The 14,796-nt window shown below is 45.0% G+C and overlaps 2 protein-coding genes across 3 annotated transcripts in view; one reads left to right on the top strand and one right to left on the bottom strand.

The window, feature by feature from the left end:
* RIMS3 (regulating synaptic membrane exocytosis 3) overlaps positions 1 to 8,908 on the bottom strand; it is a 58,096-nt gene extending 49,188 nt beyond the window's left edge. The window contains exons 1-3 of one of the 2 annotated variants that reach the window (XM_058717890.1): positions 8,341 to 8,908; positions 1,011 to 1,455; positions 804 to 888 (exon numbers count right to left, since the gene is read on the bottom strand). The gene's annotated coding sequence lies outside the window, so the exon portion shown is untranslated. Of the gene's footprint in view, positions 1 to 673; positions 779 to 803; positions 889 to 1,010; positions 1,456 to 8,340 lie in introns of those variants that run through there. The other variant, XM_058717891.1, reaches the window with a different exon arrangement.
* Positions 8,909 to 10,879: 1,971 nt separating this feature from the next.
* The window catches only part of NFYC (nuclear transcription factor Y subunit gamma), a 67,830-nt gene continuing 63,913 nt past the window's right edge, over positions 10,880 to 14,796 (top strand). Inside the window, exon 1 of the mRNA XM_058717867.1 lies at positions 10,880 to 11,095. The gene's annotated coding sequence lies outside the window, so the exon portion shown is untranslated. The remainder of the gene's footprint in view (positions 11,096 to 14,796) is intronic.

Below are 14,796 nucleotides of genomic sequence, written 5' to 3'. Positions count from 1 at the left end.
GTTTTGGGCCCCTTCACGAACTGTTCTCATTGCTGCACTGTCACCTGGTCAGGATGAGCCCACCCCTCCCAATCACAACACAGATTCAAGTTATCCTGGGAGACAGCAGTAAGTTCTCACCTCACAGTTCTAATAGGGGTAGGCGAGGAAGCAAAAGGAGTGGGAAGTCTCTGTGCTTTCTCCGGGGTCTGCCCTTGCTCCTTCCCCAGCGCCCCCTAGAGGGCATAGTGTGCTTCTCTTGTGGCATCACCCAGCCCCGCAACTCCAAACCGCACAACTGGGAAATGAGTCAAGGCAGTCAGCCTATCCAATGGCGCGGGCAGTATGTCAGCTCAGGTGAAGACAAGAGAGTAGAAAATGTGCTTGGAATTTTGAACAGAGGGAATTTATTCCAGAGGACAGCTTAGAAACCTGTTGGCTTGTAGGAGCCAAAGGGCAGGGTGGGGCAGGCTAGAGAGTAATAGGTGCAGGAAGCTTCTACCAGGCTTGGAAGATCAAATGGAAGGGTATTCCTGGCTCCTGAAGTGCACTTGTTGCTGACAGTGTGCGAGCTTAGTTTTTGAAATGCTGCTGCTGGCAGAGCTGCTCGAGGTCACTGGAGCCCACAGGTACCCACTGCTGCCCCCCCCCCCCAGGACCACCAACACTGCTAGAGCCCGTGACAGTAACCCACCACTGCTGGAAATGCTGAATGTCTCCGAGCCCATAACCACCAGCTGCTGCCAGAGTCTCCAGTGGATGCAGAGAGGAAATGACTTTGCCTGTCCCGCTCCGGTCCCATCTCCTGGCATACCGTTTCTCACCTGTACTTCCCATTCGCAGAATCTGACAGGAAGCCAGTTGGCAAAGGGAGCCTGGGAAATGTAGTTTTCAGGGCCCGGCATTCTTCTGTACAAAGCAGAGCATTGAAAGGCTAGAGCAATAGGCAAATGACCAGCACAAATGCTACTGAAAGTTACACCTCATTTGGGCACCTTAAAGGCCATAGGTATTGGACGTTAGCTGATTACCTCATGACTCCATTTTCCCTTTTCTAGGATCCATGTGTTTCTAGGAAGCTGGCTCCCTGGGAGCAGAGCAGGGCTGAGTCAGTCAATCCCACTGGCCAGAATGATTGGTTCAGGGTGGTCATATGAATCAGCCAGTCCAATCAGAGGGAATTTCAGGATTTTTGCTGAGAAGGCTGGCACACAGGCTGTCTCTTCCTTGCTAGCAATGAATGAGGAAGCAGGAAGGCCTTGGGAGCTGTTGGCAGTCATCTTGGGACAATAATAGGAGCAGAAACCAGGAAGAAAGAGTGGCCTTGAAGATTGGGAGATTGATTTGGGGGCACATAACCCAGATGCTGTGGCCACTGTGTGGGAAGCTCTGGCAGAGGTGATCAGTCTTGTGCCCTTTATGGTGTCTATTAGCAATCCACAAAGCAAGACCAATTTATGAGCATCATGGAAAAATCTGGAAGAGAAAGAAAGTTCTAGGAATCAGCCACTTTTCCCATGGTCACATCTTGAACCAGTGGCGTTTAAACGTTTTTTATTGTACCTTCAATACATGTGTGACCAGTACACATGTAGCTGTATAAATAACTGAAATAAAGCTTCACAACAGTTTTCACTGTATTTACCCTGCTATGTGCAATTAATTCAAATTTTCAATTCTATTCCATTTTTAAATAAAGCTGCTCATAAATTTCTAAATGATTTCATGATCTAACGGTTAGGACCTGCAATTTGAAAAACATTGCCCTATACCATGCCATCATCAATTGCTGTAAAACTTAACTCTTGATTTGAATCATCCTAACCTTTGCTAACTTCCTGCTTTTGTACCCATATTCCCTGTCTTCCTTTGCTCTGAAGGACAGTTACAGTGTCCCATGTCTTATTGGAGGTGAACCTCTCTCCAACCTGACACAAGAACACCAAGAATTTACCTCTGTAGCTATTCTCTTTTGCATTGCCAATTTCTGCCTGTCTACTGGAATGTTGAGTTTATAAAATTGCTCTAGAGTCTCTCTCTCTTTTTTTTAATTTTTAAATTTTTGTAGTTTTGAGAGAGCGAGTGAGGGGGGCGGGGAGGCAGAGAGAGAGGGAGACAAAGAATTCCAAGCAGATTATGCACTGTAAGCACAGAGCCCGATGTAGGACTTGATGTCATGAAATGTGAGATCACAACCTGAGGCAAAATCAAGAGTCAGACACTTAACCAACTGAGCCACCCAGCTGCCCCTAGAGTCTCTCTTCTTTAGAGTCTCTCTCTAAACTCTCTTGAGTCTCTCTTCTCTAGAGTCTCAAAAGTCTCCTTTGATCCCATTTCAATAGCCACTTCCTTAAGTCAACCCAGATATGGTTGAATGGGATAGGAAGAAGAAGGGTGGCCTAGAGGTGAACTCAGTAGAGGGATGAGGACTCTGTCAAGAAGGCAAGTAGTGGGCATGGAAGGGAGAAGAAGGCATCACAATTTATGTGAACAGACAGAAATCAGAAGAAAACTTTTTGTGTGTGTGTGAGAGAGAGAGAGAGAAAGAGAGGGAGAGAGGTTGAGTGGGGAAGGGGCAGAGGGAAAGGGAGAGAGAGAATCTTAAGCAGGCTTTACGCCCAGTGTGGAGCTCAACATGGGGCTCAGTCTCACAACCGTGAGATCAAAGAGCTGAAATCAAGAGTTGGACGCTTAACTGACTGAGCCACCCAGGTGTCCTGAAATCATAAGCAAATTTTGACTCAAGAACTGCCTTCCTGGGGCGCCTGGGTGGCGCAGTCGGTTAAGCGTCCGACTTCAGCCAGGTCACGATCTCGCGGTCCGTGAGTTCGAGCCCCACGTCAGGCTCTGGGCTGATGGCTCGGAGCCTGGAGCCTGTTTCTGATTCTGTGTCTCCCTCTCTCTCTGCCCCTCCCTGTTCATGCTCTGTCTCTCTCTGTCCCAAAAATAAATAAAAAACGTTGAAAAAAAAAAATTAAAAAAAAAAAAAAAAAAAAGAACTGCCTTCCTTAAACCCCACTTTTGAGAATCCTGCTCCTTCCTTTGTTGGTGGAGCCTGGAATCTGGAGTGGTAAGCTCAAGTTCCATACTAGCTCTGCCATTTCTGAACTGGCTAACTTTGGAAAAATCACATCTCTTCTTTAAGTTTTCTCATCTGTAAGATTAGTCTAATAAAACCTACCTTATCAAGCTGGCTTAAGGATTAAATTAGATAAATACGTGTTAGCTCTTATGATTAAGGCCTTTTCCCATCCTTATACAAAACCTTACCTCCCCCCACCCACTAATAATAATTACCATAGTGACCACTTGTTAAGCAATTAATTCCTCTGTGCCAGGCAATATGCTAAGGACCTTTCCAACTGTTTCCAAGCCAACAAGGATTCCCTGGCCACCTTCTTACTGCAGAGTTTTTTTTTCCCTGATGATGTACTTGATATTTATAGTGTCTACCATGCATCAGGAAGTCAACTGACTTACATTTCATTCATTCTACAGATGTCAGTTAAGCACCTACTATGGTGCCAGGAACTTACTAGGTGTTGGAGATACCAAGATGAACGAGGCCCTGAACCTCGAAGGACTCACAATCCAGTCACATAGTAAGTGTTATGTAGTGAGGGGATGTATAGGAGACGTTCATTACCTGTGGCTTCCTTGGTCTAGACAACCCTATCTTTGGCTCCAGACCTAATGACTGATAGTGTTTGATTCTGTGTTTCTGGCTTGACTTTGGAGCCCTACTTTTAGGACACGCCTTTCAGTTCTCAACTCCCCATGGGCCATCAGGATTAAGAGAAAATTTTTGTGTTTCTTGTCTCTCCCTGCCTGGGATCCCCCTCCAGAGGAAAGAAACTTAGCAGATGTCCAAAAGACAGATAAATTGCTGGTTGGTTTTCACCCCAACACACTTTTAACACTTTCTGTCTTAATCTACTCAGTCTCCTAATTGCCAAATTCAATGGACTTTTTGTGCCTTTGCAGGTCTTTCTGGTATCACATATCATTTACTGTTCTTTGCATCTTTCACCTCTATAGCTCAGAGGGGTTAAGTAACCTGTTCAATTTACACCACTAAGAACTAGAGTTGGGACTCGAACCCAGAGTAGACTGACTCCAAAGCACATGCTTTAGCCAACATTCCCTACTGCCTTCCCAAGCAGACCAGTAGTCTAGGTCTGTGCTGTCCAATGTGTAGTCATTAAGTGCATATAATTACTTAAATTGAAAATAAAATAAAATAAAATAAAATAAAATAAAATAAAATAAAATAAAATAATTCAGTGATCCCTTCATGCCCAGGCAGACTCTCTTCATGAAGCAGAAATGATGGCCACTCACAGATCCTTATGGCTCAAGATCTCCAGAAGAAACGTCCTGTCTCTACTGTACCTGTGCTTCACATCTTTCAGAGGGCTTTGCTCAGCTTAGTTTGGGTCATGTGCTCATCTGTTCAGAAACTGTGACCTGTCTTAGCAAGCGTTCCTAGAAAACAAAGCCTGAAGAAGGGATTATATGCCAAAGGCTTTTGTGGACGCACATTTCCAGGGCAGTGAGAATGAGGGGAGGGGGAAGCAGGAAAAGATGGGAAGCAATGCAAGCAAATGTTTGTTACTTCTTCACAATGAGCTGTGAACAGACACAGCCACTCTCTTGAGAGGTCCACCTACTTGGCCATGCAGAATGTCTCTAGACAGGTTGTATAGAGAAATTACACCTTAAAACAGGCCAACAGAGGAAGGAAAAGAGAGTGGATTGTTCTCTCCTGCCACTTCCTGTCTCTCGTCTCCCAGTGATCACTGTGCCCTATGGGTAATGAAGTTTCCTGTACTTCTAGGTTGCTTCATTGGCCCCTTTGGGAAGCCAGAGCTCATGTTCTGTGAGGAGGTGTGTCATCAGGGTCTGGAAGTTTGCAGAAGCCAGAGAATATACGTTTGCAATTAGTTGGCCTCAGGTAGCAGAGCTGTGAGACCTCACTCAGAATTGATCAGCCATGCCTGTGGGTGAGGTGGACCAAATAACTAATGGTCTGAGACTGAATCACACTGAGAGGCTGAAGAGGCACTGGGCCAAGATGTGGGGATCACTGAGATCAGTCAGACTGGGTCACATGCCTATCCCTACAGCTGATGGGATATGGAAGAAACACTGGGGAAGGAAATAGCCCATCCTTCTTCCCCTTATGCCAGTTCAGATCCTCAGAGAATCAGATACTGAGGCAGGATTCAATGCAAGGGATTTATTATGAAAAACATCTGTGAGAGAAAATGGGGCAGAAGCTGAGAGAGACTGAGGACCACCAGATAGTGATGCAAATCCAACCCTGAAGGAAGGAGTGAGAAGGAAGGAGTTCTAGGTGGAAGGGTCTCTGACTGCAGTGTAGTTTTAAGGAAAGTCTGGCAAGGCCATTGGGGAGTCCTTGAGCCACAGTCACCCATCAGAAGAGTATCCGTTTATCCTAAAAAAAAAAAAAAAAATCCTGTCCTGAAATTCCTGCTGGGCTGTCAGTGGCCAGGAGCAGCCCATGGGGAGTGAAGCCTGGGAGTGAGGGGTGATGGATTTCATAGCTCAGCAGCTGGGCTGCTGAGGAGTTACACTTCTCCCAGTTGGAGATCTGAAAAGTGCACTCTCATGGCCACACACTCTCCCAGCCCAGCACTACATGCAGATGAAGAAGGATGGTTCTACAATCTAAAAGAAGAAAAAACGTACAGTGCCATTTCAGTTGAAAGGGCAAAGACATTGAGCAGGTAAGACAACAAATGTCCACCTATAGCTTACAATGTCTCATGTATAATTCAAACTCTACCTGTTCCAACCTGAACCCGTGACTTCTCCATGCTCTGAAAAAGTCCAGGAGTCTTCATCTGGAGACCACCATCCTCCTAACTGTGAAAGTTGGAAGTCATATTAAACACCTCTTGATCCCCTCTCCCCTGTCCCCCGAAATAGTCAATCCGTTCTCCAGTCCTTCCAATCCTACCTTGGAAATGTCACCCCTGCACTTGTACACTCTTCTCTCCATTCTCACTGCTACTGATGTATTCAAAAGCTCATTGCATCTTGCCTGAACTACTGTGAAAGTCTCCAGTGGTCATTTTACAATCCCATTCCATCTTATTATCTCTGCCAGATTGTCTTTAAATGCAGTTTTGACCATGTCAATCCCTTTGTAAAAACTTCTATCACTGGGAATGTAAGATGGTGTAGCCACAGTGGAAAACAGTATGGCAGTTCCTCAAAAAATTAAACACAGAATTACCATATGACCCAGAAATTTCACTTCTAGGTATATACCCCAAAGAACTGAAAGCAGAGACTCAGATAATTGTACACCAATATTCATAGTCAGCATTATTCACAGTACCCAAAAGATGGAAACAACCCAAATGTCAATTTAAGGATAAACGATAAACAAAACGTGTTATATATACACAACAAAATACTACATTCAGCCATAAACAGAAATGAAATTTTGGTGTGATATGGATTAACTTTGAATACATTACGCTAAGTGAAATAAGCCAGACACAAAAGGACAAATATTGAATGATTCCACTTACATAAGATACCTAGAATAGTCAAATGCAAAGAGACAGAAAACAGAACAGTTGTCACCAGGAGCTGGAGGAAGGGAGGATGGGGAATTATTGTTTAATGGGTGCAGAGTTTCAACAGGGGGTGATGAAACAATTCTGGAGATGGACAGTGCTGATATTTACAAAACAATGTGAATGTACTTAATGTCAATGAACTATATACTTAAAAATGGCTAAAGTGGTGAAACAAACAAAAACAAAAACAAAATTCCACACTAACTCTACTTAGCAGAAAATAAAACCCAAGAACCTTAATCTGACCATATGTAACTTTCCAGATGATTCTTCTTCCTTTTCCTCTTACTCTATGTTTCCTCAAGTGATCTCCTGCTTCCTAGATTTGCTCCAGTGGCCACCTACAAAGGGCATGCTCTTCCCCTAGTTCTCATTTTTTTCAAGACCCCCTTCAAAGGTCACATCCTTGCAAATCTTTCCCGAACTCCTCCGTTTCATACTACGTGGAAGTAATCACTCCCTTTTTTGAACTCCTACAGCTTGTGAATTATGTCTGTCTTTAACACTTACTGCTTTTCTTTTCTTTTTAAAGTTTATTTATTTATTTTGAGAGAGAGAGAGAGAGAGAGAGAGAGGCAGGCAGGCAGAGAGAGAGAATCCCAAGCAGGTCCATTCTATCTGTGCAGAACCTGAGTGGGGCTCCATCCCATGAACAGCAAGATCATGAGCTGAGCCAAAATTAAGAGTCGGACACTCAACCGACTGAGCCAGCCAGGCGCCCCTTTTGGATCACAGAAGGCACACGAGGAGATAGAGAGGTATAGCTGAGGGTAGTCTAGCTGGCACTCTAGACAGGTCCCTCTACAGTGCTACAACTTTAAGGAATTTACCAACATCCCAGAACAGGTCTTCAACTTTATAAATTCAGAACCCTGATTTTAATAAGTAAACAGAGGGGAATCATCTCTCAAGGGGGCTCCTGTATCCACTAAGTTCACAGAGACTGGAAGTTACATAAGCCAGAATCCAATAGATTGATTTATAATGAAAAATGTCATTATCAAAAGAACTGAGATCCTCTAGGCAGCAGATCACTAAATTCTGTCCCCACAGGTGAGACGTTTGCTGGGTGAGCACAGAATCACACCAGGGAAGCACGTTGATCTTTTCTTAGCTGAGGCAGCCTGAGATACTCTCACCCACTATAGGGACGACACAGACAAGGAAATCCCAACGCTTAGGGCAGCTTGACTGAGGCAGGGCGTAGAAGGGCAATGCTAAAGTTTGCCTCTGTGACTACCTTGTTTTGGGCTGTCATGGCTGATTAAGCCCTTTGGTTCACAGAATCTCTCTCCAAATAGGATATAGAATGATTGGTTGATAAGATTGACTAAGCATCTATTTAGTAAATTACAATCACATTTGCTTTCATGAGATTCCTCCTGTATGACCTGGCCCAGAGTTTGGTTTGCTTTTTGATCGTGTTTGTAGAAAAACTCTTGGCTTACTGCCACAGATAGCTAATTTTAGGGTTGTATTAATCAGCTTAGGCTAGCTAGGTTATGCTACGGAAACAAACAACTAAACCTATTTCAGTGGCTTACAACAAAGGTTTATTTCTAAAAATTTTTTTTTTAACATTTATTTATTTTTGAGACAGAGCATGAATGGAGGAGGGGCAGAGAGAGAGGGAGACACAGAATCGGAAGCAGGCTCCAGGCTCTGAGCCATCAGCCCAGAGCCTGACGCGGGGCTCGAACTCACGGACCATGAGATCGTGACCCAGGCGCCCCTATTTCTCACTCACCTTACATTACAGGTCATGTACATCAGTTGTGGCTCTGCACATCTTCGTTCTGGGACCAACCTTGGAGAAGCAGTTCTATTTGGGACATGCTGCTCTCATGGCAGAGGAAAAACAATATGGTGGAATCATTAGATGGCCCATTTATTTCTGTTCAGAAGTGGCTCATGTCATTTCATATTTCATTGATCAAAATAACACCAAGCTTGATGACATTAGTGTGAGAAGTATAATCTCCCAGGGACAGACAGACCAGATAGGCAGGGTTTTAGAAAGGCAGGGGCAGAGAATATTGATAATAATAGTCTACAACAAGAACTAGTATTCAGCCTGTGCACCAGTATGACTGGTACCAGTTATAATATCAAAATAGTGAAATGGTTTTGTACTGATTAATGCCTGCTGTCCCAAGCCTCCTGAGAACTCCCCACTCCTGGGAACTATTCACAAATTAGCAACTAAAGGGTTAATATCTGGCACAGAAAGCTCTCTCCAGGACAGCTTATGGACTGCAAATCTGCTAGATCAATGCTTGAGCCCTACTTGTAGTTAAATATGTTTATAATCACCTTTGGCTGATTTCCTCCACTATGTAAATTCTTTTTTTTTTTTTTTTTCAACTTTTTTTTTTTTTTTTTTTTTAATTTATTTTTGGGACAGAGAGAGACAGAGCATGAACGGGGGAGGGGCAGAGAGAGAGGGAGACACAGAATCGGAAACAGGCTCCAGGCTCCGAGCCATCAGCCCAGAGCCCGACGCGGGGCTCGAACTCACGGACCACGAGATCGTGACCTGGCTGAAGTCGGACGCTTAACCGACTGCGCCACCCAGGCGCCCCTCCACTATGTAAATTCTTGTTAGTTTAATTCTGAGGGCAACCTGATTTCCAGGCTCTTGGAGGGAAACTGACTGAAGCCCCTATGTGCTGTCAATACTTCATTATAACAATATCTAATAATACTAATTTGTGCTCATTCCTACACATTTTTACATCTTTTGCAACAAAGTATATGTAATAATTAACTTAATAAGTACTTGTAGAAAGACTCACTTAGCTTTTTCCCATTAGCTGAGCTCATCTCTGTACCATTTTAACATAGTATTTATTTTGGGTCTGTTTTGAATTTTTTTTAATGTTTATTTTTTGAGATTGAGAGTGCCAGTGGGGGAGGGGCAGAGAGGCAGGGGGTGGGGGGTGGGGGACAGAGGACCTGAAGCAGGCTCTGTGCTGAACCCAAAGAGCCCCGGTGCAGGGCTTGAACTCACCAACTGTGAGGTTATCACCTGAGTGGAAGTCAGATGGTCAACCAGCTGAGCCACACAGGCGCCCCATCTCTGTTTTGAATTTTTAATGCCATTTCTCATGTCTGAAAATGTCATCATTATCGCTAACTTCTTTATGACACTTCTGCAGTTTGTGAAGCACTCTCCCTTACACTATTTCATTCAATCTCCCCAACCAACACTCCCAGGAGACAGGAATTAGATCATTTTACAGACAAAGAAATTGAGACTCAGTGAAGTCAGGTGTCGTATAGCTAGTTAGGTTTTGTTCATTCATTCATCAAATATTTACTGAGTGCTTGAAGTGAGATTTATTCAGGTTGGATCTGAAAGCAACTTCCCTGAATTCAAGTCAAGGGCTTATTCCAGTATGCTCAACACCTTTATCACCAGGGTCATACACTCAAAGGGAAGAAATAATAATAGTGTGTTGGTTATATTGTTGAAGACCCCTGCAACCCAAGTCTCAGAAAGGCTCCAAGGTCATATAAAATTTAAGGTAACCACTAGCACGAGCAGTTTCATTTGTCTCTGTGCTTACACCTAACCCATTGGTTCAATGTAGATAGTCCCATTCCATACGTATTTGGTGAATTTATCGACAAGTTTTGGAGCTACGCACACTGAGTTTTGACACTTAATAGCTGTGGGATTTTGATCAAGTCACTTAACCCTTTGAGCATCAGTTTTATCATCTGTAAAACAGAAATACTAACGCCTTGGGACCAAGTGGTTGCGGAGATGAAAGAGCTAAAAAGATGTAATGCCCATTGTAACTGGGGTTTTCAATCGTCTTGATGAAGTTTTAAACTGCATTTAAATGAGAAAAGCAGTGTCTATGTCAACGTAAGGTTACCAGCGACAATTCTTGGGATGTGCTGTTCTTTACTCTGGAGTATATCATTTTTACAGTTTTGGTGTTAAATCCCTTTTTATGGTACTGGTAGCTATCTTCTTTACCGGCGCACGTAATCTGGCATCCCCGTGTCGTCCTTCGTCCCCCCAGCTCTTTCCTTCCAAATTAAACAAACCCAAAAAACCAAAAAAAACGTATTTCCTAACATTCAAGGGTGCGCACCACATCAAACGCCAAGCATAGAACACCCTGTGGAAGTCACCAGGCAACGCCTCCGGGTCCCCTAGAAGGGGGTGGGGTCAGAAGGCTCTCTGATCTCATTCCGCCTCCCCAGGTCGTCGCCCCTTCCTAATTCTCGCGAGATTTCAAACAACCCAGCTTCTGCGCACTTCAAGATACTGGGAGTCAAGGCGCCAAGGGAGGGGGAGGGGAAGGTGGGGGGAGACGGTGCAAACGGCGTGGCCGCCATCTTGTTTGTGCCCCCGCTTCGCGCGCGCTCCGTTCTCCGTGACGCACGCTTCCCCCTCCCCTCTGCTGTGCCCAGGCCTCTGCATTGCCTGACTCCGCAGGAGCGCGGGGGCGGCTCCTGCTCTTCCCTGGACTCCTGAGCAGAGGCGTGTGAGTGTGCGGGAGCGTCTGTGGGAGGGAGGGTGAGAGGCGGGCGGCGGGGGGAGGGGCAGCGCTTCCCGCCTTCGGCGGAGACCTCACTTCCCTCTCGCGGCTGCCGCTGTAGTTCGGTCCGGCCTGCCCGCCGCCATGTTGTGTTCTCGCCAGGCCCGCCGCTGTCGCCGCCGTCGCGCTCCTGGGGTCCGTGCGCCTCGTCGGCCCGGCCCGCGGGCTTTCTCCCATTGGCGGAAGGCGACTGCGGGGGGGCTCGCTCGTGATTGGTCGGTGGCGGGGAGGCCGCGGACCTGGCACCTTATTGGTCGCGCTGGCTCGGGCCTGGGGGGTGATGAAGGAGTCGGAGGCTGCGGGGATGCGCGCGTCTCGGGCTTGGATGGCAGGGCGGTGACCCCGTCCGGTGCAGGCGTGGGGTGGAGGCCGGGGGCGAGCCTAGAGACCTTAAGGGGGAAACAGGGTGATGGTCTGGCAGGTACTGTGGGGATAGCCTGTGCACGGCCCGGAGTGGGAGGCACTCCTAACTCCAGAGGTACACTCCGTGGAACATGCGTGGCCCATTACAGAGAGGCGTACAAGCCCCAAGGGTGCCATGCTTGGAAACGCTGAAACCTGAGTTAGGGTCTGAGACGGTCTTTGAGATCCAAGAGTGCTAGACTTGGAGGTGTTTTTGTTTTGTTTTAATTCCAGCATAGGTAACATAGAGTGTTACATTAGTTTCAGGTGTATAACGTAATGCAACAATTCCCAACACCCAGTGCTCGTGGCGGGGAGTGCACTCCTTAATCTCCATCACTTGTTTCACCTATCCCCCCCCACCTGTTTCCCCCCTGGTAACCATCAGTTTGTTCTCTATAGTTAAGATAGACTGGAGTTTAACACAGTTTGTGAATGACTTTGATGTCCATGGATGTCAGGTCTGAGGGCGTGGTATAGGAAAAAAGGCATCTGGGCCTTAGGGACCTATCTAAAGGATAGGATGAGATCAAGAATTTTGCTGGAGAGTGATAGCATTGAAACCGAGGTTTCAGAGTTACCAGACCTGGGATGTGATATGAGGAGAAAATAAACAGACCCAGCCCGAGAGGTGGATCCTAGGATGTGACATGAGGAGAAAATAAACAGACCCAGCCCGAGAGGTGGATCCTATTGGACCAGTGCACTGGGCCTTCAAGTCTAAGAGGCGGGGGCATGAGGTAGTGACATCTTTAAGAATGAGAAAGTGCGAAGCATTGGGGGAACATTTGCAGAATTGGGAATTATAGTAAGGGAGCAATTCTAGATTATTGGGTCTCAGGACCATGCGGCTAATTTTGTAATGTTGTTATATAAAGTTTTCCTGTATTAGGAAGGATATAGGTCAGGGCTGAGTTTCTAAAGCTACGCTTGCTGGCAGATATTAGATACTTGGTATTTATTTGGATAGATATTGGTAGGTATCTCTTTAGTGGAAGAGAGCTTAACAGAGATCCTGGACCTTGACTTATTTGTTTTCTTTTTTTAAAGTTTATTTTTGAGAGAGAGAGGGAGAGCGTGAGCGAGTGCATGCAAGTGGGGTTGGGGCAGAAAGAGAGGGAAAATCCCAAACACTAGTAGTGCAGAGCCTGATGTGTAGCTGGAACTCATGAACTGTGAGATCATGACCTGAGCCCAAGTCAGACACATAACAGACTGAGCCACCCAGGCGCCCCTCTTTTCTTTTATATATACCTAAAAATTACACTCATCTTCCTGTGCACTTAAATTTTTTTTTTTTTTTTTAAAGAAATAAGCAGGGGCGCCTGGGTGGCTCAGTCAGTTAAGCGGCCGACTTCGGCTCAGGTCATGATCTCGCAGTCCGTGAGTTCGAGCCCCGCGTCGGGCTCTGTGCTGACAGCTCAGAGCCTGGAGCCTGTTTCATATTCTGTGTGTCCCTCTCTCTGACCCTCCCCCGTTCATGCTCTGTCTCTCTCTGTCTCAAAAATAAATACACGTTAAAAAAAAAAAATTAAAAAAAAAAAAAAGCAGATTTGAGAATAAACTAGTACATAGTTCCTTGCATCTTGTTTTGAGTAACAGGACTTGTCAACACTTTCTGGTTTGTATTTCACAGAACTTTTGTTCTAATCAAGAGTTGTTAGAGTAAGCTTGTTGGAGGTATTTTATCATTTTCCGATTTATTGTTATGACTTGAATTGTTCTACATTTGCATTTCCCAAGGTTTAGGGATAGTGGAAACGCATTTGTGTTAAACTTCTCTGTTTCCTAATTTGTTTTTCCTTGTTTATGTTAGGTGGTCCTCTCTAGTTTCAGATAGATGCTATAAATCTGTTTTTATACCAATTTCAAGAAACTTTTCCGGGTTTCAAATGTGGTCAGTTTGTGAATGCAACAACATTTTCAAGAGAGAAGAGGAAAGTAGTAGAGGAAGGGAATTGACATTTTGGGGCACATATTTCCTATTATGTAGGCATTATCATTTGCATATTGCAGATGAAAAATTGAGGATCAGAGAGGTTGTGTAGCTTGTCCAGTGTCTGTGTGGTTGAACTGGGATTCATATCCAAGTTGCCCAGTGGCAAAGCCTGTAGTGTTATCTGCTGTGTCGTGTTATCTGCTGTGTCGTGTTATCAGTATAAACCTGACTAGTCAAACTTCCAGATAGCATTATATTTTATTTATTTATTTATTTGGTAATTATTATTATTATTTTTTTTTTTTAATTTTTTTTCAACGTTTTTTTTATTTATTTTTGGGACAGAGAGAGACAGAGCATGAACGGGGGAGGGGCAGAGAGAGAGGGAGACACAGAATCGGAAACAGGCTCCAGGCTCCGAGCCATCAGCCCAGAGCCTGACGCGGGGCTCGAACTCACGGACCGCGAGATCGTGACCTGGCTGAAGTCGGACGCTTAACCGACTGCGCCACCCAGGCGCCCCAGTAATTATTATTTTTTAAAATATAATTTATTGTCAAGTTAGCTAACATACAGTGTATACATTGTGCCCTTGGTAGATAGATAGCATTGTATTTCAAAGTGGATCATCTTTCTTTGATTGCTGGGAATTAGGAGCATATTGAGTGAGGAGAACATAATTAACAAGAGTTTGTTGTACTGTTTCAAAGATTCAGACCACAGGGTAGGAGCCATGTAGAATCTAGGTTCTTCAACTAGGTATTTAAATCATATCTCTTGTTTTTTATTGTGTAGAGAAAGATTAAAAAGTAAACTGTTGGAGTTTTTCTGAAGCCAGGTAGATAATAGGGGAAAGTATGTACAGAAAGTTTAAGAATCTGCATTCTTGGGGCGCCTGGGTGGCTCAGTCGGTTAAGCGTCCGACTTCAGCCAGGTCACGATCTCATGGTCTGTGAGTTCGAGCCCCGCGTCGGGCTCTGGGCTGATGGCTCGGAGCCTGGAGCCTGTTTCGATTCTGTGTCTCCCTCTCTCTCTGCCCCTCCCCCGTTCATGCTCTGTCTCTCTCTGTCCCCCCCCAAAAAAAAAAAAAAAAAAGTTGGAAAAAAAAAAAAGAATCTGCATTCTTTAAAACCAGTCTTCAGAATATTGCTGACATAGTTTTTCTATATATGGAAGTGATTAATGTCAAGGAGTGAGGAACTACCAAGTATATAAAGAACTCACCTGGGAGCTTTTTCAAATATCACTAGTACTTTAGATGTTTGTCTCCAAGCACTGGGATCTGTCCAGAAGCCTAGTGCCTTCT

This window comes from Neofelis nebulosa, chromosome 2 (assembly GCF_028018385.1).
Source record: "Neofelis nebulosa isolate mNeoNeb1 chromosome 2, mNeoNeb1.pri, whole genome shotgun sequence".
Taxonomy (NCBI): Eukaryota; Metazoa; Chordata; class Mammalia; order Carnivora; family Felidae; genus Neofelis; species Neofelis nebulosa.
This window is presented reverse-complemented; position numbering and strand designations above follow the sequence as displayed.